Source organism: Rhinatrema bivittatum, chromosome 1, assembly GCF_901001135.1.
Source record: "Rhinatrema bivittatum chromosome 1, aRhiBiv1.1, whole genome shotgun sequence".
NCBI lineage: Eukaryota > Metazoa > Chordata > Amphibia > Gymnophiona > Rhinatrematidae > Rhinatrema > Rhinatrema bivittatum.
This window is the reverse complement of record NC_042615.1, coordinates 833,253,820-833,279,379: the sequence shown is the minus strand read 5'-3', so window position 1 is coordinate 833,279,379 and position 25,560 is coordinate 833,253,820. Positions and strand designations below refer to the sequence as shown.

Here is a 25,560-nt window from a genome sequence, read left to right as displayed (position 1 = left end):
ATGGTATGCATCCTAGGATACTGAAGGAACTCAAAAATGAAATTTCAGATCTATTAGTTAAAATTTGTAACCTATCATTAAAAGTGTCCATTGTATCTGAAGACTGGAGAGTGACCAATGTAACCCCAATATTTAAAAAGGGATCCAGGGGAGATCCGGGAAACTATAGATTGGTGGAAACTGTTATAAATAATAAACATAAGAACATAAGAAATTGCCATGCTGGGTCAGACCAAGAGTCCATCAAGCCCAGCATCCTGTTTCCAACAGTGGCCAATCCAGGCCACAAGAACCTGGCAATTATCCAAACACTAAGAAGATCCCATGCTACTGATGCAATTAATAGCAGTGGCTATTCCCTAAGTAAACTTGATTAATAGCCGTTAATGGACTTCTCCTCCAAGAACTTATCCAATCCTTTTTTGAACCCAGCTACACTAACTGCCCTAACCACATCCTCTGGCAACAAATTCCAGAGTTTAATTATGCGTTGAGTGAAAAAGAATTTTCTACGATTAGTCTTAAATGTGCTACTTGCTAACTTCATGGAATGCCCCCTAGTCTTTTTATTATCTGAAAGTGTAAATAACCAAGTCACATCTACTCTTTCAAGACCTCTCATGATCTTAAACACCTCTATCATATCCCCCCTCAGTCGTCTCCTCTCCAAGCTGAAAAGTCCTAACCTCTTTAGTCTTTCCTCATAGGGGAGTTGTTCCATTCCCCTTATCATTTTGGTAGCCCTTCTCTGTACCTTCTCCATCGCAATTATATCTTTTTTGAGATGTGGCGACCAGAATTGTACACAGTATTCAAGGTGTGGTCTCACCATGGAGCGATACAGAGGCATTATGACATTTTCCATTTTATTATCCATTTCCTTCCTAAAATCACAGAACATTTAGATAGACATGATTTAAGGGAACACAGTCAGCCCCACAAATATTCTACATTATTATGAAGAAGTGAGTAAACATGTGGACAGAGATGAACTGATTTTCAGAAGGCATTCAACAAAGTCCCTCATGAGAGGCTTCTAAGAAAACGAAAACGTCATGGGATAGGAGGCGATGTTCTTTCGAGGATTACAAACTGGTTAAAAGACAGGAAACAGAGAGTAAGATTAAATGGTCATCTACTAGATAAAGGAGCCCTGACCGACGTGCCGCAAATGCGCAGCAGAGAGCACATCGGTCAGAGCGGAGCGTGCCTGAAAAAAAAATGGCATCTGGGAGGAGCAGTAGTGGCGGCAAGGAGCAGTAGCGGCGGCGGCAGCACGAGGGAGGGACTCCCCCCAGAGATCTTTCATAAGAAAATTATTCCTTACCCGTTAATTTTCGTTCCTGTAGTACCATGGATCATTCCAGACAGTGGGTTATGTCCTCTGTCCAGCAGGTGGAGTCAGAACAAAAAATTCCCAGGGGAGGTTCTATATAATCATGCCTCACCTGACTCAATTCTCAGTAAATAGACTATCAAAGCCAACAGAGAAGAGAAAGACCAGAGGGATCAAGTTAACGAACAAAACAATCTCTGGAACAAATGTCCAGGAAGTAATTTTAAACATTGAAACTTGCAAACAGTACTGCGTGGAAGAACAGTTCCACAGTACACGAAGAACAGAGAGCAAAAGAGATAGAGACAGGTAAGCAGGGATGTCCCACAACAAAGTACCCCCAAGTCTAGGGAGGGTGTCTGGAATGATCCATGGTACTACAGGAACGAAAATTAACGGGTAAGGAATAATTTTCTTTTCCCTTTACGTACCAGGATCATTCCAGACAGTGGGATGTACCAAAGCTTTCCCATCATGGGTGGGCCATGGACCAGCCCCTGCCCGAATGACCCTGCTCTCTAGACACCCATCCGAAGGCGCCGAACATCCAGCGATAATGCCTGGTAAAAGTGTGGATAGACTTCCAAGTAGCCGCCCTGCAGATTTCCTGGGCGGGTACGGAGGAACTCTCAGCCCAGGAAGTTGCCTGAGCACGGAGAGAATGAGCCTTTAGAACCAACGGAGGAGACTTACCTGCACCTAGGTAAGCCGCTACTGATTCGCTCCCTTCAACCAGCGAGCAATAGATTGCTCGAGGCCATGTTACCTCTCCGAGGTCCTGACCAAAGAACAAACAAATGATCAGAAAGTCGAAACTCATTCGTAATCTCCAGATAGTGCATTAATACTCGTCGTACATCGAGCTTGTGGAGATCACCAGAGTCTGTGGAGGGAAAGGAAGGAAGTTCCACCGACTGATTAAGATGAAACCCAGATACCACTTTAGGTAAAAAAGAAGGAACCGTACGCAAGGAAACTCCACTCGGAGAGAAGCGGAGGTATGGCTCCCGGCAAGATAGAGCCTGTAACTCCGAGACCCGTCTTGCTGAACTGATCACCACCAGGAAAGACTGTCTTGAAAGTAACATCTTTAATGGTAGCTGAACTCAAGGGCTCAAAAGGCGGACCGCAGAAGGCCCGGAGTACCAGGTTCAAATTCCACGATGGGCAGGGCGGACGGATTGGAGGTCAGATGTCTCACTCCCTTCAGAAAACGGAGAATATCCGGATGGGAAGAGAGAGAACTTCCCTTCGTTTCCTGAAGGAAGGCTCCAAGTGCCGCCACTTGTACTCGAAGAGAATTATAGGCCAGACCCATATCCAAACCCTCCTGTAGGAATGAAAGAATTTGTGCCAACGAAGCCTGTGGGGCCGAAATGGCTTTTGAGCCACACCACTCCTCAAAAACCTTCCAAACTCGAACATACGTAACCGAAGTAGACGTCTTACGTGCCCGTAGCAGAGTGGATATGACAGACTCAGGGTAACCGTGACGCCTCAGCTTCCGCCGTTCAAAAGCCAGGCCGCAAGACAGAAGCGATCTGCCGCTGGAAAAAATATTGGTCCCTGACGCAGGAGCCGCGGAAGGTGAGCGAGGCGGAGCGGATCCCCCACCGCTAACTGGAGAAGATCCGCGAACCACGGTCGCCGGGGCCATTCCGGAGCCACGAGAATTACCGGGCCCTGATGAGCTTCTATTCTTCGAATAACCTTTCCCCACCAGTGGCCACGGTGAAAGACATACAGAAGACACTGACGTGGCCAAGGAAGTACTAGCGCATCTACTCCTTCCGCTCCGTGCTCCCTTCTTCGACTGAAGAAGCGAGCGGCCTTTGCATTTCTGGCCGTTGCCATGAGATCTAAGCGTGGAGTTCCCCAGCGCTTGATTATCAGGGCCATCGCATCCTCCGAGAGTTCCCACTCTCCGGGGTCCAGGTGGTGCCTGCTGAGGAAATCCGCCTGAATGTTGTCGACACCCGCTATGTGGGAAGCTGCCAGACGAAGAAGATGAATCTCCACCCATTCCATCAGTCTGTCTATTTCCAAGGACACCAGACGACTCCTTGTTCCTCCCTGCCTGTTGATGTACACCACTGTGGTGGCGTTGTCCGACAGTACCCGAACTGCTCGGTGGTGAACCAAGTGTAGTAAGTCCCTGAAAGTGCAGAGTCGAACGGCTCTTGACTCCAAACGGTTGATGGGCCAGGTTGTCTGTTTCCTTCGACCACCGTCCCTGAATCGAGGTGTCCAGACAGACCGCTCCCCAGCCTGAAAGACTGGTGTCCGTGGTCACTATCATCCAGTCTGGAGACTCCAGAGACACTCCTTGAGCTAACTGGTGAGGGTCCAACCACCAGTCGAGACTGTACCTTGCAAAGTCTGGGAGGGGAAGCTCCACTTGATAATCCTGGGACATCGGCTTCCAACGGGAAAGCAATGCTCTCTGAAGGGGCCGAAGATGGGCAAAGGCCCATGGAACCAGGTCGATGGTGGAGGCCATGGTTCCTAGGACCTGAAGATAGTCCCACGCCCTTGGAACCTCGAGAGTCAGGAAAGTGAGGATCTGCTCGCGTAGCGCCTGAGCTCTCTCCGCACTGAGAAAGACCATGGCTTTTCCCGTGTTGAAATGAGCTCCCAGAAAATCCAGTGTCTGAGATGGATGCAGTCTGCTCTTTGTAAAGTTGACAATCCAACCGAGCTCCTGAAGGAGCTGGACTACTCTTTGGACTGCTTGAAATCCCTGTTCTCGAGATTTCGCTCTGATGAGCCAATCGTCTAGATAAGGATGCACCAGGAGTCCTTCTCTCCTGAGCGCAGCCGCCACTACCACCATGATTTTCGTGAAGACCCGGGGAGCCGTGGCCAGTCCGAAAGGCAGAGCCCGGAACTGAAAATGCTGTTCCAAGATCTTGAACCGAAGATAACGTTGATGAGAATGGTGGATCGGGATATGTAGATACGCCTCCGTGAGATCCAATGAGGCTAGAAACTCCCCTGGATGTACCGCTGCCAGAACCGAGCGGAGCGTCTCCATGCGGAAACGAGGGACCCTGAGGAAAAGGTTGACAGTCTTGAGATCCAAAATGGGTCGATAGGTTCCCTCCTTCTTGGGAACTACGAAGTAAACAGAATAGTGACCCCGTCCCAACTCGGAAGCCGGAATCGGCACTATCGCTCCCAAAGCATGGAGACGATCCAAGGTCTGACGTACGGCCTGACGCTTTGCGAGGGATCCGCAAGGAGAAAACAGAAACCTGTCTGGTGGCGTGTGTACAAAATCCAACACGTAACCTTGTCTTAGGATGTTGAGGACCCATTGGTCTGAAGTGATTCGGACCCACGCCCAGTAAAAGAGCGAAAGTCGACCCCCCAGCCGAGGAATCGACTCGAGGGTCCTCCTGGCATCATTGCGGTGACTTCATGGAAGGGCCCGTACCGTGTCCGTCCTTAGTGGGCCAACGACCCCGAAAGGACCGATTACAAGTATGTGAGCGTGAAGAAGGGGCCCGTGGAGGCTGTTGTCTCGAGGGTCGGACCTTACGTTGATTGCGATACCTGTTCCTGTTAGAGTTAAACGGTCTGTAAGAACGTGGTCTGTCCTCTGGTAACTTATGAACTGTATTCTCGTTAAGTGTCTTAATGATCTGATCCAGATCTTCCCCAAAGAGGAACTTACCTTTGAAAGGGAGAGACCCCAAACGGGTCTTGGAGGAAGCATCTGCAGACCAATTCCTAAACCAAAGGAGACGGCGCGCAGAAACTGCAGCTACCATGGCTCGTGCCTGTACTCTGATGAGATCATACAGGGCGTCCGCTCCATAGGCTACCACGGCCTCTAACCTGTCCGCTTGTTGAGCCTCAGCATCTGGAAGAGTCTGCGAAGTGAGAAGTTGTTGTACCCACCTGAGTCCTGCACGTTGAGATAGAGAACTGCAGATAGCCGCTCTCATGCCCAGAGCAGAGACCTCGAACACCCGCTTCAGGAACACCTCTAGCTTCCTATCTTGAAGATCCTTCAAAGCTGTTGCCCCCGGTGACAGGGATGGTCGTGTGCTTGTCACGCCAAAACCGCCGAATCCACTGCGGGCACTCGAAGCAGCTCCAAGAAATCTGCCGGGTAAAGGATATAATTTATCCAGGCTCTACCCACCCTGAGATTGGCCTCTGGAGTGTCCCACTCTCTGGCAATTAGCTGTAAAATACTGTGATGGGTGGGAAAAGCCTTTGCCAGAGGTCGAAGGCCCGCAAGAAGTGGATCCCCCTTCTTGATATTCAGGTCTGGGACCACAGGCTCAGGTGGAGGGTCAATATCCATCTCCTGTTCATCTCCAACCCCTCCTGCCGCTGGCTGAGGCGGTGGTGGAGGGACAGGGAAGGACTTAGAAGTTCCTGGAAGCCCCTCAGAGAAAGACCCGGTAAACTGTGTGAAGAGTCCCCCTAAGGGAGGAACCGGACATGGTCGTTTTGCTCGGAGGAGGATCCCCCCCTCCTGACAGGGAGTCTTTGCAATACATGAAAGCCCTGTTCATTAGGACTATAAATTCAGGAGAGAAAAAAATTACCTGAGTTCACAGAAAGTTGACTCTCCGATAGTGCTCCGGTAACTGGTAGAGAGGAAGAAAGTTGAGTCTCTGCGCCCTCAGATGAAATACCAACGCATGAAGGAGGAAGCAAAATGGCCGCCGTTCCCGCGGTCTGCGAGAACGGGGCTTGCCTCTTTCTGCCCCCGCGGTCCTGAAGCCGCTCTGAATCTCCAGGAGTGGGGCTGTCCTCCCCCTCAGACGACATGAGCAGTACAAAAAAAAATCTTTCTTGAGAAGAAATTCGCTCAGATAAGGACGTCGCTACCCACTACTGCCGCTGACTCGGTGAGGAGAAAGCGAGGGGGGGAGGGGGGAGGAAGTGAGGTGCAGTTTGCGCCGAAATCGCTGAAAGAAAAAAGCGGCAAAAAACGCCAGCACGGCTCTGAAAACCACCCACCGGCCCCGAGAAAACCGTCGGGGAATGACCCTTCCCGACGGCAAGCGGCCCCGGGGAATATTACGTCGCGGGGCCGCGGACCGGGTAATTCCTCACACCAAAAAAGGCGGGGTGGGTTCGCACCAACACAAGTAAGAGGGGAGTGAAACGGCACTACCGATATGCACCCTCAACCGTGAATGCTGTTACAAAGACTTCCACGAAGCTGTAAAACAGAAAAGACACTTACCTTCAGCCCTATAAAAAATAAATAGGGGGAAGGAGGAATATAAGTGAAGAGAAAAGAGAAAGCCTATCAGCAAGTCCCTGTTCACTGAGGAAAGGGTTTCCTGTCCTGGCTGTCAAGCTATACAAAACTAAATCTTTAAATTTAATAAAACTTGATCCCTCTGAAAGAAGAATTAGAAAATTTAAGACCTTAAAGGCCAAATGCTGGGGACCTCAAAGTCCCCTGCTCACACCTGCTGGAGTCAGAACTATACTGAGAATTGAGTCAGGTGAGGCGTGATTATATAGAACCTCCCCTGGGAATTTTTTGTTCTGACTCCACCTGCTGGACAGAGGACATAACCCACTGTCTGGAATGATCCTGGTACGTACAGGGAACTGCGGGTTGTGGATGAGCTGAAAGGGGAGGGGATTGAGAGAGGGGGAATGACTGAGGGGAGGGGGGATGGTGGAGAGAGTAAGTGGAGGAGAGAATGAGGGGCAGGGGCGGGCGGGAGGAGAGAGTGAAAAGGAGGGGGAGAGGGAGGAGAAAGGGAGGGAGGAGAGAGTGACGGGGAGGGGGAGGAGAGAGTTAGGGGAGGAGAGAGGGAGGAGACGAGTGAGGGGAGGGGGAGGAGACAGTGAGGTGAGGGGAGGGGAGAAGGAGAGAGGGAGGGAGATAATAAGGGGGGAGGTGAGAGGGAGGGAGAACTAGAGGGGGGAGGGAGAATAGAGATGGGAGGGAGAATGAGGGGGAGGGAGGACTAGAGGGGGGAGGGAGATAGAGATGCGAGGGAGAATGAGGGGGAGGCAGTGGGAAAGAAATGGGACTGAAAATTTTTTTTTTAAATGTAGCCAGTTGTTACGGGCTTAATGGCTAGTAAGAATATATATAACATAAGAACATCACGAATTGCCATACTGGGTCAGACAAAGGGTCATCCAAGCTCAGTATCCCTGTTTCCAAAGGTGGACAATCCAAATCACAAGCTGCCCCAAACATTAAATAAATATCAAGCTACTACTGCTTAATAATTAATAGCAGTTTAAGGATTTTTGCTCTAGGAACTTATCCAAACCTTTTGTTAAACTACCAATACTAACTGCTGTAACCACATCCTCTGGCAATGAACTCCAAAGCTTATCTATGCACTGAGTGAAAAAGAATTTTCTTCAATTCGTTTTAAATGAGCTACTTGCTATCTTCATGGAGTGTCCTCTAGTCCTTCTATTATCTGAGAGAATAAATAACTAATTTACATTAATCAAGTCTAATTTACATTGATCAAGTCTTTTCATGATTTTGTAGATTTCTATCATATCCCCCCTTAGTTGTCTCTTCTCCAAACTGAACAGCCATAACTTCCTTAGCCTTTCATCATAAGGCAGCCATTCTATGCCACTTATCATTTTGGTTGCCCTTCTCTGCACTTTTTCTATTGCAGCTATATCCTTTTTGAGATGTGGCAACCAGAATTGCACACAGTATTCAAGATGCAGTCTCACTATTGAGTGACAGAGAGGCATTATGACATCCATAGTTTTATTCACCATTCCCTTCCTAATAATTCCCAACATTCTGTTTGCTTTTTTGACTGCTGCAGCACACTGAGCCGACGATTTCAATGTGTTATCCACTATGACGCCTAGATCTCTTTCCTGGATGGTAACTCCTAAGACAGAACCTAGCATTGTGTAACTACAGCAAAGTTTATTTTTCCCTGTATGCCTCACTTTGCACTTGCCCATGTTAAATTTCATCTGCCATTTGGATGCCCAAAGTCTTGCAAGGTCCTCCTGCAATTCATCACAGTTCGCTTGAGATTCAACAACTCTGCATAATTTTGTGTCATCTGCAAATTTGATCACCTCACTTGCCGTACCCCTTTCTAGATCATTTATAAATATATTAAAAAGCACCGGTCCAAATACAGATCCCTGAGGCACTCCACTGTTTACCTTTTTCCACTGTGAAAACAGACGATTACTCTCTCATTCCTGTCTTTTAACGAGCTTGTAATCCACAAAAGGACGTCTCCTCCTATCCCATCACTATTTAGTATTCTTAGAAGCCTCTAATGTGAGACTTTGTTGGTCGCCGCATCTCAAAAAAGATATAATTGCGATGGAGAAGGTACAGAGAAGGGCGACCAAAATGATAAAGGGGATGGAACAGCTCCCCTATGAGGAAAGACTAAAGAGGTTAGGACTTTTCAGCTTGGAGAGGAGACGACTGAGGGGGGATATGATAGAGGTGTTTAAAATCATGAAAGGTCTAGAACGGGTAGATGTGAATCGGTTATTTACTCTTTCGGATAGTAGAAAGACTAGGGGGCACTCCATGAAGTTAGCATGGGGCACATTTAAAACTAATCGGAGAAAGTTCTTTTTTACTCAACGCACAATTAAACTCTGGAATTTGTTGCCAGAGGATGTGGTTCATGCAGTTAGTATAGCTGTGTTTAAAAAAGGATTGGATAAGTTCTTGGAGGAGAAGTCCATTACCTGCTATAAGTTCACTTAGGGGCAGATTTAAGAGCCCTGCTCGCCTAAATCCGCCCAAATCCGGGCGGATTTAGGCGAGCAGGGCCTGCGCGCCGGTGAGCCTATTTTACATAGGCTCACCGGCGCGCGCAGACCCCGGGACTCGCGTAAGTCCCGGGGTTTGGCGAGGGGGGCGTGTCGGGGGCGGGCCCGAACCATGCGGTGTTTTCGGGGCGTGTCCGGAGCGTTCCGGGGGCGGGCCCGGGGGCATGGTTATGGCCCGGGGCGGTCCGGGGCGTGGCCGCGCCCTCCGTACCCGCCCCCAGGTCGCGTCCCGGCGCGCAAGAGGCACGCTGGCGCGCTGGGATTTACGCCTCCCTCCGGGAGGCGTAAATCCCCCGACAAAGGTAAGGGGGGGGTTTAGACAGGGCCGGGCGGGTGGGTTAGGTAGAGGAAGGGAGGGGAAGGTGAGGGGAGGGCGTTAGAGGATTCCCTCCGAGGCTGCTCCGATTTTGGAGCGGCTTCGGAGGGAACGGGGGTAGGCTGCGCGGCTCGGCACGCGCCGGCTATAAGAAATCGATAGCCTTGCGCGCGTCGATCCAGGATTTTAGCGGATACGCGCGGCTACGCGCATATCTACTAAAATCCCGCGTACTTTTGCTGGCGCCTGATGCGCCAGCAAAAGTACGCCTATTCGCGGTATTTGAAAATCTACCCCTTAGAGAATAGCCACTGCCATTAGCAATGGTTACATGGAATAGACTTAGTTTTTGGGTACTTGCCAGGTTCTTATGGCCTGGATTGGCCACTGTTGGAAACAGGATGCTGGGCTTGATGGACCCTTGGTCTGACCCAGTATGGCATTTTCTTATGTTCTTAATGCCTTCTGAAAATCCACATACACCACATCTGCCGGTTCACCTTTGTCCACATATTTATTCACCCCTTCAAAAAAATGAAGTAGATTTATAAGACAAGACTTCCATTCTGTAAATACATGCTGGCTGTGCCCCATTAAATCTTGTTTATCGAAATGTTTTTCTGATTTTATTATTTATAACAGTTTCCACGATTTTTCCCGGCACTGAAGTCTGGTCTCACCAATCTATAGTTTCCCGGATCACCCCTGGAGACGTTTTTTTAAACATTGGGGTACATTAGCCACCCTCCAGGTATATCGGATGATTTAATGATAAATTACAATTAACTGAAATAGGTCTGAAATTTCATTTTGAGTTCTTTCAGAACCCTGGAGTGTATACCATCCACTCCAGGTGATTTACTACTCTTCAGTTTGTCAATCAGGCCTACCACATCTTCTAGGTTCACCGTGATTTGGTTCAATTCATCTGAAATATCGCCCTTAAAAACCTTCTCTGGAATGGGTATCTCTCCAACATCTTCTTCAGTAAACACTGAAGCAAAGAAATCGTTTAATCTTTCCGTGATGGCCTTATCTTCTCTAAGTGCCCCTTTAACCCCTCGATCATCTAACGGTCCAACTGACTCCCTCACAGGCTTTCTGCTTCGGATATATGCAGTAAAATGGCTTTCAGTAGGAATGTCCATTCATTTTCAACGAATGTGCAATCCGCAACGCATAAGTCCCTTTTCGTTTGATTAATGTGTTCACGAAACGCATGGCGATCTCCCACGAATAAAACATATCATATTTGTTTCATTCTTTTGATTCGAAGTGATTTCTTAGTGGCCGTTTTGAAATAGGAGGCCATGTGGGAGTATCCATAGCAAAAACCAGCTCTCTCCTGTGAGTCATAAGTGACCTCATAGCCCTGTCATAGAGAGGGTCAGACAGGTTGGCAAGGAGACGAGAATGCAACCTATCAGAGCTAAGCATTTTTCTAATGCAGCCAATCGCCGCTCTCACACACTGCTCTGTGACGCTGTTCCTGATGGCGCTGTACTATTTATAGCTTAAGCACATGTCTTCTTTTAGGGTTTTGCCTGAAAATGTCTTTTCTTTTGAACTCTCTCTGAGAGTCTCAAATCTGTATTCAATTGCTTGCTACTTTGATAGAATTTTCCACTGAAAAAGATATTTGTTTGTTTTTGCTGCGGTGCCAGTCAGGCTTTTTTTGACTGCACTTTTTTTTATTGAACTCAGACTGTCCCTCTACCTCTCCCAAGCTGCCAGCAGTGGCATTTTGCTGCTGATCTTACCCCCCTGGGGAATGTTTCAGGCAGGGTATGGGTGGTGTGGGTGGGAGATAGTGTGAGAGTTGCAGTAGGTGTCTGGGAGTTGGTATTTTCAAAGAACAAGCAGCATCACTTGTAGGAATTGGGCTTGATCAGGCTTGCAGTCTTTTCTCTGTGTGTGTGTGTGTGTGTGTGTGTGTGTGTGTGTGTGTGTGTAGTTTTCCAGACTCATATATTGGTACAGAGGTGTTCATTCACCAATAAAGAAATAATTCTTTTAATTAAAATTACTAGTTGGCAGTGATATTAAATCCATGATATCAGGGAAAGGTACAAGTGGTCAAGTGATTGGGGCTGGCAGAGGAGGCACTTCAAAAGGCAGTGCCAGTCACCCATTAAAGTTAAGAAGGGAGCTATTCCCATCTAAAATCTCTGGAGGGGCAGGCAGTTCCATCCGGAAAAAACTGAAATTTTAAGATGATGCACTGCCACCACCTGTTTCTGACCCTGTTGTTTTGGAGGTGAGGGAAGGGAAGGCTGAGTCATGCAAGACAAAAGGGCGAGACCCTAAAGCAGCAGTCCAACAGCAGACTCTAGTTAGCGCTGACAGTGTAGCACATAAGAACATAAGAAATTGCCATGCTGGGTCAGACCAAGGGTCCATCAAGCCCAGCATCCTGTTTCCAACAGTGGCCAATCCAGGCCACAAGAACCTGGCAATTACCCAAACACTAAGAAGATCCCATGCACTGATGCAATTAATAGCAGTGGCTATTCCCTAAGTAAACTTGATTGATAACCGTTAATGGACTTTTCCTCCAAGAACTTATCCAAACCTTTTTTGAACCCAGCTACACTAACTGCACTAACCACATCCTCTGGCAACAAATTCCAGAGCTTTATTGTGCACTGAGTGAAAAAGAATTTTCTCCGATTAGTCTTAAATGTGCCACATGCTAACTTCATGGAGTGCCCCCTTGTCCTTCTATTATTCGAAAGTGTAAATAACCAAGTGACATCTACTCGTTCAAGATCTGATCTTAAAGACCTCTATCATATCCCCCCTTAGCCGTCTCTTCTTCAAGCTGAACAACCCTAACCTCTTCAGCCTTTCTTAAGAGGGGAGCTGTTCCATCCCCTAAAGGATATAAAGGATAGACCAGTTAAACCAATTGAATATTGTTTGTGTTGCCACTTGGAGGGTTTCTGGAATACATATTGTTTTGGGTGGTGTTTGTGTTTGATAGGGGCAAGACAGGCTGGCAGAGCTGAGGTAGTCAGGTTGCTGTGGTTTTCATAGGGGCAAGACAGGCTGGTAGAACTGAGGTAGTCAGGTCGCTGTGGTTTTGATAGGGGCAAGACAGGCTGGCAGAGCTGAGGTAATCCAGTCGCTGTGGTGTTGATAAGGGAAAGACAAGGAGGCAAGACAAGACAAGGCTCAGCATGTGGCACGACTGTCAACCGGGGCGAACTGTCCATCCGCTGCGTCTTGAAACAGGGACCAGGGAGTCTAACATACGTGCTAGGACCTGAAACATGATGAACTATGCCTGGGTAGAGTGGAGCTGCTGCAGGTGCAGATCTTGGTGGGAGTAGCAAATATTCAAACAAGGGCCCCGGGGAGAGTTCCCTTTCCTTTGTGCAGGAAAGGGCTCCCTAGAATGGGCTCGCCCCTAGAGTGTGGAGGTTCCATTGGCATCTAGTGAGCTCTTGCTGGTCTTTTAAAATCTGGTGGACGTAGCAGATATACAAATGAGAATTTTGAAGGCTGAGGCAGAGGCAGGTTTCCATGTGAACAGTGGTTCAACATGGGTCAGCGGGTGTTAAGAGATAGGTGTCACCCAGGGTATTAACTTCTGGTAGGCGTGGTGAAATGGAATATGGAAGTATGCCTCTGTCAAATCGAGTGAGGCGAGGAACTCTCCAGGGTGAACCGCTGCGATGACTGCTCGCAAAGTTTCCATGTGAAAATGTGGGCCCTGGAGGGCCCAGTTGACCCCCTTGGGGTCGAAAATGGGCCGATGGGGACCATGAAATAAATAGAATATTGGCCTGCGCCGAGCTCCGCTATCGGGACTGGGACCACTGTGCCCAGGTCCAGTAGCCTGACGAGCGTTTGCTCTACTGCTTCCCGCTAGAGACGACTGCATGGGGAAAAGACGAAGATATCCGGTAGGTAGCGAACAAGGTCGAAGGCATAACCGTCTCGGACAATGTCGAGGACCCACTGATCCGACGTGATCTTGACCCATTCCTCGAAAAACAGGGAGAGGCAACCACCCAGAAAAGGAACCGAGTGATAGGCCGACTAAACTTCATTGTGTAGCAGGGTTGGAGGAGGGACGCTGGGACTGTCCCTCATGAAAGGAACGACGCTCGCGAAAGGGCGGAGACCAAGATTGAGGCCAAGAAGCATAACCTCTAGAGGAGCCACCTCATCCTTGGAGCGGAAACCTCCTCTGTCCGCGGAGGCGAGGACAAGAGGGGGAAAGGAACGAGAGTGCTTCGGCCGGTCCTCCGGGAGCTTATGAACCTTGTTTTTCCCCCAAGGAGTCAATAAGCTTCTCATGGTCCGCTCCAAAAAGCAACTTACCTTCGAAAGGCAACGTGCCCAGCCGGGTGTTGGAGGAAGGGTCGGCCGACCAATTGCGCAGCCAGAGGAGCCGAAGAGCGGATACTGCCGAGGCCATCGCCTTCGCCTGGACATGCAGGAGGGCGTAGAGCGCATCAGCCCCATATGCAATGACGGCTTCCAGATGTTCAGCCTGCTCCGCCTCTGCAGACGGGAGGTCCTGGGTGCCGAGTAATTGTTGAACCCACCTGAAACCTGCCTGTAGCATGAGACTGTTTCAGATAGTCGCCCGGACCCCCAGCGCCAGGTCTTCAAAAATACGTTTCATATGGGCCTCGAGCTTGCGGTCCTGTCCGTCCTTCAGAGCCGTCGATCCCACCACTGGGATAGTGGTGTGCTTGGTGACCGCAGAGGCCTAGGAGTCCACAGTGGGAATCTTCAACAAATCTAAGCATTCCTCCGAGAGGGGGTAGAGCTAAACCATAGCCTGCCCCACCCGGAGTCCCGCTTCGGGGGCCTCCCATTCCCACAAGAGCAGCAACTTGTGCATAGGATGAAATGGTAAAATGCTTGCCAAAGCCCTGCCAGGACCGGGTCCATATTCTTAGGCAGGGAGGCTGTGAGGGAATCCGCAGGGGGCCCCTCCAGCCCCAATTCCTGGAGGACAAAGGGGATGAGGGGCTCCAACTCCTCCCGCTGCAGCATGCGGAGAACCCTGGGATCGTCCCCTTCCAGGGGCGGGAGGGTGCTCGTTAGATCTGAAGTGGGATCGGGATCCGAACTGACTGGGGCCACCGGGGGGTCAGGGATGGGGGCCACCCCTGGGACCACCCGCACAGCCCCCGAAGGCACCGCAGCTGGGCCAGCAGGTAACGGTGCGGGGCATGGAATTTTTTCAGGGGGAGGGGGCAGGGGGGACCCTCCTCCTCCTCCTACAAACTAATCAAGGAAGATTTGTGCCGGAGGAGGACAAAGCCAAAGAAAAACGAGCCCTGGATTTCCCAGGGGGGGGGGGCAGGGGGGCCAGGGACAATGTCCTGGGAGGCCTTGGGGCTCAAATCGGGGGGTAAATCAAAACAAATCTGGCTCCCCACCCCCAGGCAGCTCCAAAACGGGAGCTGCAGAAAAATCCAAAATGGCCACCATTCCCAGGCTTTGCTGACCCGGGAACGGCCTGGCCATGCACTGGGGAATTAATCTCCAGGCTGGATTTGCCTGCCCTGCAAGGGAGGGACCTTCCTCACCTGGCAGGCAGGCTGAGCAGAGCCCACAAGCAAGGCAGGCTGCTGGCCGCGACATCCGCACTGAAGAGAAGCCGCGGCTGAAGGAAAAAAGTAAAAATAGCCTTGAATGACAGCCCAGCGGCAGAAGTGAAGCAGGGGAGAGAAACCTGCTGACTCCTGCCTGTCTGGCAAGTAAAAAATTTAAAAATTTGCCAATAAATTGTATTGCTGTTCCTTTTTAAAGTTTGATTTTTTTTCCCCAAACACAGACTGAGCACAGCAATGGAGCTCTAAGCTCCCTAGGCAGCCGGGGGGGGGGCAGAAAACTGGACCACCAGCTTTGGTCCCCACACCTGGAAGCACTCATGGACTCAGGCTATGCTCCGCACAAGGGGAGAAGCCCCCCTGAGTCCGGCAAGAGCCAGGAGACAGGACCGTCTCCTGCACAAAAGAAAAGCTAAACTCCCTTTCTAGTATTTATTTTATTATTTTTTTTTACAGGAAGAAAACCAAACTAGATCCCTAAGGAAGAAGTACTTGCTTGATCCAAGAAGAAAGGAAGAAAAATAAGGCTGACTAGCCTAGATCAGGAGACCGAAGGGTGAGCTGATGCACCTGCTGGAGACAGACAAATACTGAAGGGTTACAGGATAGGCTCTGTCCTCATATAGGATATCCTTTCAGTTTTAGTCTGTCTCCACCTGCTGGAAAGGAGGCTCAACCCCACAGTCTGGACTGATCCGGGTACGTACAGGGAAAAGCAATTTGAACAGAGAAGCTTCTGACCTTTTAATATAGAAGATTGTTGTATGGTCAGACAGATGATGAAATGCTAAGAGAAATCAGGGAAGCAAACCAATTTGGCAGTGCAATAATAATGGGAGGTTTCAATTACCACAGTACGCTGGTGCAGGATAAAAGTTTAATCACCATTAATTTCTATGGTATACTTTACTTGAAAAATTGTACGTCAAGGATATATATAGTTCAAACAGGCAACTCCCCCCCCCCCCCCCCCCGACGCAGCCTGGCGAAACACGGGACCGTGTCGGGGGACCGAGTTTAAAGTATTACTTGGAATTCATGGAGTTGCCTGTTTGAACTATATATATCCTTGACGTTCAATTTTTCAAGTAAAGTATACCATAGAAATTAATGGTGATTAAACTTTTATCCTGCACCAGCGTACTGTGATACTTGCTTATGTGCAAGGTTTTGCTTCTTTTCTTTCAGGTTTCAATTACCCCAATATTGATTGGGTAAATGTAACATCAGGACTTGCTAGAGACATAAAGTTCCTGGATGTAATAAATGACTGCTTCATGGAGCAATTGGTTCAGGAACCTACAAGAGAGGGAGCTATTTTAGATTTAATTCTTAGTGGAACGCAAGATTTGGTGAGAGAGGTAATGGTGGTGGGGCCACTTGGCAACAGTGATCATAACATGATCAAATTTAAACTAATAACTGGAAGGGGGACAATAAGTAAATCTGCAGCTCTAACACTAAATTTTAAAAAGGGAAACTTTGATAAAATGAGGAAAATAGTTAGAAAAAAACTGAAAGGTGCAGCTGCAACGGTTAAAAGTGTTCATCAGGCTTGGACATTGTTTAAAAATACAATCCTAGAGGCGCAGTCCATATGTATTCCGTGCATTAAGAAAGGTGGAAGGAAGGCAAAACGATTACCGTCATGGTTAAAAGGTGAGGTGAAAGAGGCTATTTTAGCCAAAAAAAACATCCTTCAAAAATTGGAAGAAGGATCCATCTGAAGAAAATAGGATAAAACATAAGCATTGTCAAGGTAAGTGTAAAACATTGATAAGACAGGCGAAGAGAGAATTTGAAATAAAGTTGGCCATAGAGGCAAAAACTCATAATAAAAACTTTTTAAAATATATCCAAAGCAAGAAACCTGTGAGGGAGTCGGTTGGACCATTAGATGACAGAGGGGTTAAAGGAGCTCTTAGGGAAGATAAGGCCATTGCAGAAAGACTAAATGAATTCTTTGCCTCCGTGTTTACTAATGAGGATGTTGGGGAGATACCAGTTCCGGAGATGCTTTTCAGGGGTGATGACTCAGACGAACTGAACGAAATCACTGTGAACCTGGAAGATGTAGTAGGCCAGATTGACAAACTAAAGAGTAGCAAATCACCTGGACCGGATGGTATGCATCCTAGGGTTCTGAAGGAACTAAAAAATGAAATTTCTGATCTATTAGTTAAAATTTGTAACCTATCATTAAAATCATCCATTATACCTGAAGACTGGAGGGTGGCCAATGTAACCCCAATATTTAAAAAAGGCTCCAGGAGATCACGTGACGCTGTGAGGGAGAGCAGATGTAGGTCTCCTTCTCTGGCCCTTATCCCTCTCATCCAACCCCATCCAGTGCCTCTATCCATCCGAAACCGGGTTAAAATTGCTAGCACGACTCATAAGACAGCGATCGGGGATCTTTTGTGCGAGGATGGCCACAAGAACAGCACGAAAAGATAAAGATAAGGAAAAGGAGAGGATGAGGCCTGCGGACCAGGCCCCGGATGATGAACAGACTCAGCCTGACCTGTCAGTTCCTGCCAACTGGGCAGACATTAAAGCAGCAGTAGTGGAGGCATTAGAGCCAGAATTTAAGAAGCTCTCGCACCAGTTGGGCGAAGTGTCAGCCTCAATTGCGGGGTACGAGGTCAGGTTTGGAGAATTAGAGCATAGAGTTTCTGATGCAGAAGATGGCCTCCATGGTACACAGGCGACGCTGGAACAACTGCAGAAAACCGTGGCTCTCCACACTGAACGCCTTGAAGACCTGGAAAATAGATCTCGCCGCTCAAACCTGAGATTTGTGGGTCTTCCTGAATCTATCAAGGAGAGGGATCTAACAGTACTGCTGGAATCATGGCTCGCTAAAGACCTGGCGCTGAGTGGGTCTCAAGGACCACTGAGAGTGGAGAGAGCGCATCGACTGGGAACCTATAAACCTCAGCAAACCCGGCCCAGGGTCGTCATCGCTAAGCTCTTAAATTACCGGCATAAAGAAGAAATACTGCGTGCTGTGAGGGGCGGTAAGAACCTACAATATGAGGGCCAAAAAATACTGGTTTTTCAGGACTTCTCGGTGGCCCTGTCAGCTCAGAGGAGGGCTCTCTCCCCCTTGTGCGCGCAGCTGCATAACTTAGGGCATCGGGCGATAATAATCTACCCAGCCAGAGTTCAAGTGGATAGCCCTACGGGACCCCGATGGTTTACAGGTTGTGGGGACCTGAAAGAATACATCCAATCACTTACCGTCGCTCCAGCAATCAGCCAAGAGGACCCGGGAGCGCACCGTGCCTAAGAGCCATGTGTTCAAAATGGCCGCCGGCACCCGAGTGCTGCTGAATCTCCGTTCCCCCAATATGCCTGCGATCCGAGGGAAGTTGCCGTGTGAACAATGCCATCCTTTTAAGTTGATTTTCTGGTGGTGGTGGACTGTTGACGAGCTAGCTGGGTGGAACCCCGTAGCAGCGGTGCCAGGTCTGTTTTTTATTTGCTATTCGAGCGGGTTGTCAGGTGGAGGTTTGGGCGCTGGATTCCTGCTAGCTACCCGTGGACCTTTTTTTTTTTTTTTTTTTTCTCTCGCCGTGTCTGCTGATCTATGGGCCCTGTCTTCGCTGAGCGGCCGGTAATACAAAGGGGCTGGTCCTGCTGTGTCTGGCCCCGTCGAGTTCAGAGCATGGGGGCACCACTTACAGGGGGATACCCGACGAACAATTGATTGTCCCGGACATATCATCTATTAATAAATGGTGAGGTGCAGATCGGGGGACAGCTACCATATGTTTACAACTTTTTCGCTGTTCGATGGTCCGGAGGCCGATTCAACTTTTTCACTGCCGGTGGGTGCATGCTGCATGAGTCAATAGGCCAGTGTTCGGATGGTCTTTGCGAGAAAGCTTGCGGCACTTTTTGCGGTTGTGCTGCCGCAGCAGCCGTTGACACTGCCACTGGCCAGAAGTTACACCATTACAATGACTGTTCTGTGCAAATTTCTCAGTGATTCAAGGACTACTAGGCACAGAACGGTGGGGGGCATTGCTGTGGGATCTGGGTTGTGGGGATGGGGAGTCAGTCTAGAGTTTGAGTTACTTTAATTGCATTAGAATTGCATATGGTATTGTAGAATGTTATGCGGTTTGCTGTTTACATGTTGTATGTTAGCTGAGCTATTGTATTTGCAATTGTTGGTTGGAAGTAAAGGCAGGAGGTCATACCGGGTTGGATTGGGGGTTGAGGGGGGAGCTGGGGGGGGGAGGAGGGGAGGGGGGAGGGCCAATAGCGTTAATAGTGATCTCCAAATTGGGGGTTGTATGGTGTGGGAAAGTGGGGGAACGGTGGGGGAGAGAAGAGGGGGCTGGGAGGGGCGAGGTTCAGAGGGGTTGGGGAGGGAGGGGGGGACGGGTGAGGAAGCTTTTAGGGCTTGAGTTTAGGGTTTCTGGGATGGGGTGGGCTAGCCAAATGAGTCGGGTTCTGGGATTCCGTGCTAGGGACTTGAAGAGACCCAGGGGAGGGCTTAGGCTGGGACAGCCTTCCTCTGCTTTACGGCTACAGGATTCTGTTCAGCTCAAATTGTTTATTTCTGAACATGGCTAAGACAACGTCTAGGCTATTCTCCTGGAATGTTTGTGGTATACAGACACCGATAAAGCGATATAAGATTTTGCAAGCCCTTAAACATAAGTCGGCGGATGTGGCCCTTTTACAGGAAACGCATCTCACTGACACTGAACATCCAAAACTGCGACAAAACTGGGTGGGAGAAGTTCATTTTGCATCCGGGACTTCAAAGTCAGCGGGAGTGGCTATTTTAGTCCGGAAAAATATCCCTTGGCAGGTTAAGAAGGAGATTAAAGATCCGAAGGGGAGATATTTGCTCGTGGAAGCGGAACTTTTCAAAACCCCGATAGTGATCTGTAACGTATATGCCCCTAATGCGCAGTCTGCGAGCTTTTATCGCTCGCTGCAACAGGTGCTGCTTCCCTACCAGGACAAAAATTTGGTGATTGGGGGAGACTTTAACGCCTTGCGTGACCCAACATGGGACAGACTCTCTGCGGGACACACTCTGACCCCCCCTAGTAAACACTTGAGGGCCCTGGAAGACACCATCCATTTGGTGGATTCCTGGCGAACGCTTCATCCGCTTGAAAAAGGATTTTCCCATATAGCAAGAGCGCATGCGACTCAATCTCGCATTGATTATATATATGTGAGTGAGGCATATTTTTCGCAGGTAATAGGGGCCGATATGGGAGATGTGCTTATCTCAGATCATGCCCCTGTTTGGATTGACTTGGCTGCAAACACGGCACGCCTACAAGGTCGCCTATGGAAATATCCGTATTTTTTAGCGCAGGAAACGGGGTTTCAGGCATATGTTAAGGAGCGCTGGGACGATTTTGCGACCCTAAATAATCAGCATTTGGGGGACCCAATTTTATTTTGGAATACAGCAAAGGTAGTACTGCACGGAGACCTCATCTCCTATGTCGCTCATTGGCGGAAGACGCTGGACAAACGTCTTTTACGCCTTACCGCTCAATTACAGGCGGCGAGACGAGATTGGATAGCACAACCATCCACCCAGGGGAAAACGGCATATCTTACTTTGCAAACCGCGATAAATGAGTTGTTGCACCAGCGGGCGGTGAAAAGTATTTGCTATTATAGATACAAATTATACCACTTCGGGAACAAATCCGGGAAACTATTGGCGAATTTGGTACGATCGGTGGGAGGCTCCCGACATGTGGCTGCACTGCGGACAGTACAGGGAAAGGTAGTTAATACTACTAAAGATATCCTACACACTTTTCAAGACTATTACGCCAAGCTTTATAGTTCAGGTGGCTGGTCCCCAGAAAAATGGGAAGAGTTTTCTGCCCGGATTCAGATTCCTTCAATCACAGTAGCCCAGCAGAGGTGGCTTAATGAACCCATTCAGGAGGAGGAGATAAGGAGAGTCATTAAGCAGGCGAAACCTCTTAAAGCACCGGGCCCGGATGGGTATAGTTCGGAGTTCTATCAATGTCTGGCAGAACCCCTGGTGGGTCTCCTTCCCTTAGTATTTACTAACTTAATTCAAAAGGGATCATTTCCCCCCTTTGGCAACACTGCTCATGTAACCCTTATCCCGAAACCGGGTAAGGATCTGATGGATCCGTCTGGTTATAGACCAGTTTCATTGCTGAATGTTGATCAGAAGTTCCTGGCCAAGATTTTGGCAGATCGTCTTAGTACAATCATGCCCTGCTTGATACAACCGGGTCAGGTGGGCTTTGTCAAAAGACGATATGCCTTAACCAATGTCCGGAAGGTGGCAGTGGCGATGGCGCTATGTAAACGCTCCGATGTTCCCTTCTTGGTCGTTAGTCTCGATGCCGAAAAGGCATTTGACCGGGTTGAATGGGGTTTGCTATTCCAGTTACTCGAAGAAATGGGTTTTCACGGGTTTTTTTTGCAAGCCATTCAATTGTTGTACGCGGCTCCCCAGGCCCGTTTGTTGGTAAATGGTGAGTTATCACCTCCTCTGTCGGTGGGCCGTGGCACCAGACAGGGCTGTCCGCTATCCCCGTTGCTATTTTTGCTTACGGTAGAACCCTTGCTTTTGGCGTTGCAGGCAGCGCCTGCTATCCGAGGCCTGCTATTTTATTCCCAAACGGAGAGAGAGATTTTCAAATATGCCGCTTTTGCGGACGACATTCTTGTTTTTCTTACGTCCCCAGAGCGCTCTCTTCCAGCTTTATTGACGTTATTTCATAATTTCGGGGAATTTTCTGGGCTACGTATTAACTGGGATAAGTCAGAGGCATTGGGTTACCCGTCCGCTTTGCAGGAGGGCTGGGCTGGAGTATTCCCTCTTCGTTGGGCGGGGTCCGCTTTACAGTATTTGGGGATCTCCCTCTCCACGGATTTGCACTCCATATATTCCCTTAATATAACTCGTTTGTTACACATAACACGAGACAAACTGGAGAGATGGAGGGAGCTGCCATTATCCTTGGGGGGCCGGGTCAATTTGTTCAAGCTCATTATCCTACCTAAATGGCTGTATGTGCTGCAGAATTTTCCTCTTCATATCACGAGGAAAGATGTGGGGATGCTGGAAACCCTGGTCCGGACCTTCTTATGGAGAGGGAAAAAAGCCCGTATTCCATTGCGCTGGTTACACCTAAAGTGGGGTAAAGGAGGAATGGGGGTGCCAGATTTGCAACGATACGAGGTAGCGGCCAATCTACGGGTAGTCAGGGATTGGATAACGGGGGATTCAACCGTAGTAGGACGATTAGCGGAGCAAACGCTGTTGGCACCACTGGACACAACTTTCGTCCTCATGAGCCCCAAGAGAGACTTGGCGGAGTCGGTGCGTAGTGATCCGCTTGTCGCACCTCTCCGGTATGCTTGGAAGTACTTAAGTCAGAAATTAGGAATTCCGTCGTACAATGCGTTCTTGCTGCCAATTAGGGGAAATCCTCATTTCACACCGGGTTCCCAGTCTCGCGTGTTCCGGGAGTGGGGGGCGGCGGGGATTACTATGCTGGGACACATGATGGATAGCTCAGGGACGTTCTTCCCCTTCGGGGACTTTCAGGCTGAACATAATTTGCCGGGCTCCCATTTATTTGGCTACCTACAGCTGCGCCATTATCATCAATCGCTTCCGATAACCTCTAAAGAACCCGCCCATTTGCAGGCCTTGGAGAGGTTTTTGCTGCCGGGTAGCACGGCAGGGCCTTCCCTGTCTCTATATTACACCAAATTGGGCCCAATTAATTCAACTGTGGTTTACCAAAGTGTGACAGAGAGATGGGCTCGGGACGGGGGATTCCAGGTTCCCATTGGGGTAATACGAGCCAGTATGAAACGACTGATGGAGACGACTACTAATATGTACTACAGAGAAATGCAACTAAAATTGATTTATCGAGCATATGTAACCCCGCAGAGAGCATTCTATGCGAAACTGGTGCACACAGCAGCGTGCTCTCGATGTTCATGTCCCAGCGGGACACTTCTTCATGTTTTTTGGGAATGTCCGGGTATACAAGTCTATTGGGGGAAGATTGTGCAGTACTTGAGGGGGTTATTAGGGGTGAATATGTCTTTATCTCCGTATATGATTCTATTTGACTGTATTCCTAGCACTGTGATTCGAGGGGTGGGTATTCGATGTTTTGTTCGGAAAGCCTTTGCAGTGGGGAAAAAAGTCATTCTGATCAATTGGAAGGAGCCAACTAGTCCTTCATATTGGATGTGGAGAAATCATCTACATAAAATGATGCAAATGGACAACATGTTCTCTAAAGCCAATCCACAGCAGCGTCACCGATTTCTACAAGTGTGGACTACTTACATACAAGCGTTATCTCATCGAGCAAGGAGTCTCATTCTTAACTGCTGATGGGCATTGCCTCAGTTAGGTGTCAGGTGGAGAAGAACTGGCATGGGATCTGCGGTCACCGGAATTCAATTGCTATGGAGGTAACAGGGGCGGGTTAGGGAGGGGGGAGGGTTATAAGAGTGTTGCTTGGAAATACTGATTGGTGGTTATTCCTTGGGATATGTTCAAAAACTGAAATATATCTGTGATTTCTGTTGTACTTTCCCTTTTTGCAATTAATAAAAACCGTTTATTCAAAAAAAAAAAAAAAGGCTCCAGGGGCGATCCGGGTAATTATAGACCAGTGAGCCTGACTTCAGTGCCGGGAAAAATAGTGGAAACTATTCTCAAGATCAAAATTGTAGAGCATATAGAAAGACATGATTTAATGGGACACAGTCAACATGGATTTACCCAAGGGAAGTCTTGCCTAACAAATCTGCTTCATTTTTTTGAAGGGGTTAATAAACATGTGGATAAAGGTGAACCGGTAGATGTAGTGTATTTGGATTTTCAGAAGGCGTTTGACAAAGTCCCTCATGAGAGGCTTCTACGAAAACTAAAAAGTCATGGGATAGGAGGCGATGTCCTTTCGTGGATTACAAACTGGTTAAAAGACAGGAAACAGAGAGTAGGATTAAATGGTCAATATTCTCAGTGGAAAAGGGTAAACAGTGGAGTACCTCAGGGATCTGTATTGGGACCGGTGCTTTTCAATATATATATAAATGATCTGGAAAGGAATACGACGAGTGAGGTTATCAAATTTGCGGATGATACAAAATTATTCAGAGTAGTTAAATCACAGGCAGACTGTGATACATTACAGGAGGACCTTGCAAGACTGGAAGATTGGGCATCCAAATGGCAGATGAAATTTAATGTGGACAACTGCAAGGTGTTGCACATAGGGAAAAATAACCCTTGCTGTAGTTACACAATGTTAGGGTTCCATATTAGGAGCTACCACCCAGGAAAAAGATCTAGGCATCATAGTGGATAATACTTTAAAATCGTCGGCTCAGTGTGCTGCAGCCGTCAAAAAAGCAAATAGAATGTTAGGAATTATTAGGAAGGGAATGGTTAATAGAACGGAAAATGTCATAATGCCTCTGTATCGCTCCATGGTGAGACCGCACCTTGAATACTGTGTACAATTCTGGTCGCCGCATCTCAAAAAAGATATAGTTGCGATGGAGAAGGTACAGAGAAGGGCAACCAAAATGATAACGGGGATGGAACAGCTCCCCTATGAGGAAAGGCTGAAGAGGTTAGGGCTGTTCAGCTTGGAGAAGAGACGGCTGAGGGGAGATATGATAGAGGTCTTTAAGATCATGAGAGGTCTTGAACGAGTAGATGTGACTCGGTTATTTACACTTTCGAATAATAGAAGGACTAGGGGGCATTCCATGAAGTTAGCAAGTAACCCATTTAAGACTAATTGGAGAAAATTCTTTTTCACTCAACGCACAATAAAGCTCTGGAATTTGTTGCCAGAGAAGGTAGTTAGTGCAGTTAGTGTAGCTGGGTTCAAAAAAGGTTTGGATAAGTTCTTGGAGGAGAAGTCCATTAATGGCTATTAATCAATTAGGGAATAGTCACTGCTATTAATTGCATCAGTAGCATGGGTTCTTCTTAGTGTTTGGGTAATTGCCAGGTTCTTGTGGCCTGGTTTTTGGCCTCTGTTGGAAACAGGATGCTGGGCTTGATGGACCCTTGGTCTGTCCCAGCATGGCAATTTCTTATGTTCTTATGTTCTTATGAAAACTGGAAAGGTCTTTACCTCCTTGTGAACCAGACTTTGCAGCTCGTGCGCCTGGCTCTTTATCTCTTCCTCCGTCGTGGCCCCTTTAGCTGCTGCCAGATTGCTGTAGAGGGAGGTTGGATCGTCAGACTGTATGGGGATGACAGTTCCATCTGACTGTACCAGGCTGAAGTGGCCGCTGTAGGGACTTTCCTCCCCTTTAACAGAGTCACTAGAAGATAACCGAGAGGTCTCAGATTTAACAGACAGCTCTTAGCTGGTAACAAGATATGTGGTCCTCGTTGTCAGCTGGGTTTCATAAGGACTACTGCACTGACACAAGTATGCCATCTTTGAGGATAATTATACTTTTAGCATTTTGGTTGTGTATCAACGTTGTGGCATTAAAACATTCCCTGCCTGACTGAAAGGAAACAA

The 25,560-nt window shown here is 48.3% G+C and overlaps 1 protein-coding gene across 1 annotated transcript in view; it reads right to left on the bottom strand.

Annotated features, from left to right (window-relative positions):
* The window catches only part of LOC115082581, a 55,775-nt gene extending 30,427 nt beyond the window's left edge, over positions 1-25,348 (bottom strand). Inside the window, exon 1 of the mRNA XM_029586801.1 lies at positions 25,162-25,348. The gene's annotated coding sequence lies outside the window, so the exon portion shown is untranslated. The remainder of the gene's footprint in view (positions 1-25,161) is intronic.
* Between the last annotated feature and the right edge of the window lie 212 nt (positions 25,349-25,560).